This window comes from Ceratina calcarata, unplaced genomic scaffold, assembly GCF_001652005.2.
Source record: "Ceratina calcarata isolate Rehan_Ccalc_2016 unplaced genomic scaffold, ASM165200v1 scaffold44, whole genome shotgun sequence".
Taxonomy (NCBI): Eukaryota; Metazoa; Arthropoda; class Insecta; order Hymenoptera; family Apidae; genus Ceratina; species Ceratina calcarata.
This window is the reverse complement of record NW_017167821.1, coordinates 267,861-271,656: the sequence shown is the minus strand read 5'-3', so window position 1 is coordinate 271,656 and position 3,796 is coordinate 267,861.

The window sequence follows — 3,796 nt, the reverse complement described above, 5'->3', positions numbered from 1 at the left end:
CGAAATATATTCTAAAAAGCGTAAAGATTCCAGGCTTTGTAGGCTTGTATTTCCTCGAGTCAGTTGTTTCTTCCAACTTCGCGCGTGTAGTGAAGTAAAAAATAATTCGGTAAGAAACGATAGAGAGCGGTATAAATATCAACTGATAGACTTTTTAAACAAGAATTGAGTATAGCTCCCAATTTAGAATAAATCTTATTTTATTTCGTTCGTGGGCACCTCTCACTGACGAATCGTTACACGAACTGGAGATACACGTTCATGCAGTTACGTAATACGTGCAATTCATGCATTTATATGAAAATTCAACGTGCAGAAATTATGAATGGAAACAACTATTCAAAATACCGAAAGCTGAATGTTCAATGATCAATTGATAAAAGCGATCTTAAACACATTTGACAAACTGTTTTATTTTACATAAGAATTCACAGTCGAGTGATGATGCATCTCTAATTTTAGTATCGCAATGATGGGCTCATATTTGCTCGCCTCGATCGAGAGTCCGGAATTTATCGATGACTGTCGGAGGGTTACGTTTTATCGTACCACTTTGAGGATTTTTATCTAGTCACCCGGCAGCTTTCACCATTTGAAAAAAGCACCGTTCGCTGCTTTGCCTTTATTATCCAATAAACTCGGCTGTATTGCAAATTCCTGGCTACGCGAGTATCGTTCTTTACGCCGGAAACCAAGAAGAAAAATGGTACTCCTCTTGTAAGAATCCATTTATCAGCCAGTCTATTTATGCTGACATTTCCTCTATGATAATTATTAGAAAAATTATTACCGACTAATTTAATAATAAAACTACTTAAATGAATCCTCCTATTTCCTTTTTTCTGCGCGATACTACAAATACATACAAGATAGATGTGTAAAGTAAAATATTGTCTAGTTAATAATAATAAGTAATAAAATCCAAGATATTCTTCTCTTCTAAGTTAGTTTAAATATAGCAATTACTGAAATTTGAAATACAATTCAGTAGGAATCATTCTCCCCCTCAGAGACATGACTGAACCATATGGCATCGCCATTTTATATTATTTTTATCATCAATTTTCGGTTACTCATCTCATCGAATTGCAAATGAATTAATAAACATGCACGGTCTGGTTTTTAATGGCCGTCATAGATCTAAGAGACATTTCGGGTTACATCGTGCGATCACGTAATGCTGAGCACACCATTCACCCTCTTTTCGTACCGCCCCTTTTATTCCCAGCGTGAGAGTTTCGCGAGGGTTATAACACAGAGTTAAAGTGCGTTACTATGGTAACACGAGCAGCCATGCTGGACCATGGGCGTGTGACAAGGAATTGACTCAGAAAAATTCAATAACGCCAACCTCTATCGAAATGGTGAAGCTTCAGAGAATTTCTCGAATAAATACGATTTAACGTGAGAAAATATGTATCAATACATTTAATTCCTGTTAGATTTCGTGCAAGGAACTGAACAAACATTCACCTCACTCTTCAAATTGTTTTCTCTTGACACTCTAATAAACGTCACTCACATGACTTTAAAAACTGATTAAAATTCCACTGTGCACACAACGAATGTTTGATAAGACCAAGTCGATATAATTATACCGCGAACGAGAATGGACAATGTTACGCAACACGCGTGCGGCTCAACCGCGGATTGGAAAGAAACTGGTACCGGAGAGAATCGAAGTCGAAAACGAACCCCGAGAAAAAGGTAAAAAGGGCAATAAAAGGGGGCTGGAGCAACAGCGTAACTAAAAATTTAAGATACAACACGGAAAGACGTAGACCGTGAGGTATCACGACGTGGAATTCCCTTAACGAAAAGAATTAGCTGAATGGACCGACCAAGAGTTATGTTTTTATTGCACCTATTCATATGACGGTTCGAGCAAAGGAAGAGAAGCCGCAGCTGGAACCGAAGATCCGTAAAGATTTGATTCTATTTCGACAAGTAAAGAAAAAGATTCAAGAAAGCCTCCTCGATCTTAGTTGTAAAATTAATGTAAAATAAATGGAACAAATGATCTGCATTAATCGTGCCAAGTTATACGATTCCGAGAATAACGAAGAAATACAATGCATTTGTAGAGTGCATGTTCTATTTTGTAGTAGAAACGGAAGACAAGGAGAATGTCCAGGTAGAACCATCAGGCGAGTGGAGTTTATAACGGTCTTCTTTATGCGATAATATCCTCTGTTTCCTTGGAAACGATCTGAAACCCTGCTTTTCCTTCGGCAGTAATGTCTGCCAACATGTTTCCCTTGAAAACGATAGGATAACCATTGATTACGTACGCTTCCGATAAAGTAGCAGCTGCTGAATCGTCAGTTGGGCAAAATCGGAGGACCGATAAAAATAATGTTCCTTGTTTTTCCGTAATCGTGAAATTCGTCCATTCGAATAGCCATTTATAGTTTTATTATCGCGGAGACAAGTATTTGTGATGTGATTAATGTCCGAGAGACGTGCAATCAAGTGAATAGAATTAAGTAAAACAGAGACTGAGGAGCCGCTTCATCTTTGTCAACTTGCACTATCAGATCTTAGAAATTCGAGACGACTGATGATTTTAATTCTCTGTTTATCTGATACAGTCCTATTAAAGTTTTAATGCTATTGGGAAAAGTTAAAAGGCTGGCACGTTCGAGTAGCTTGATATTTTCGGTTCGTAAAATTTTATAGATGGTAATAACCGGCAGCGCAGACGAAGTATACGCGCTGATCTATTGGACATTTGTGCTTTTACGTTCGATTGCTATAATGACGTGAAAAATTAAAGCTGATTCGAGCATATGTATTTTCATAGATAGTGCTTAATTAAACTTAAACTTGAATGTGGCAGTATTACAAAATGCCAGATTCCACTTGGGTAACCAGAGTTCCAGTCGAGCAGGGCCCTGCACAAGGATATCCATGCCCCTGCGCAGGAGTGCTCCGACCACGACCAATCCGTCTCACCGCATATGCGAGATCTTCGATATAAGTGCACCAAGGGTACACCGTACACGAAGATTAATATTTCCGCGCAGCACATGGGAATGGAACAGAAACACCCCCACGACTGGCGAGGCAGGCCATCCAGGTACAGGACCCAAGCTCTAGTCAATCGCTTGGCGCTACTTTTTACGTCTCCCCCTGGTACTCAAGCAATGTCTGACAGATAAATTACTATTCGCGGCGCGGGTATATTAAGATGCGAGCAAAATTGATTGATTGGAACGAGAGAGGGATGAATTTAAAGTCGCTTCGTTATACATAGAGTGAAATTTAGGAAGGCATAACCCATACCGAATACACACACTCATATCCATACGCGCACACGCATACGTATATCTCATAAACTAACGCAATACGCATCTCTTCGATCTTCTCTTTTCGATCTTCTTTTTGCGATTCTTCTCTATTCGGTCCTCTTTCTTCTCTTTTCTATTTCTTGAAATTATATGATATTGGTTTGTACGTTGGACTCTTCTTCTGTTTCTTAGAACTATGTGACGATGCCCTCATTGATGACTTCCTGCCTTGAACCTCAGGAGTGCGAGCGCCGGGCTACCCAGGCGTAAATGCAGTCAACCGGAAATGCAAGATCATTGGCTAATTCCTTTCCGGTTCCAATTTGCATATTCGCTCTTTCTCGATTTATAGACCATAGTGAATAATTATTCTAGTAATTTTAAAGGGAGTGACTACTGACTATGACCTCCAGAATTTTATCATTTGGTCAAGGATGGAGAAATAAAAATCCCAAAATTAGTTTTTATCCATTTATTAATCAGAGGTTGGTCGATGTACATTAAGT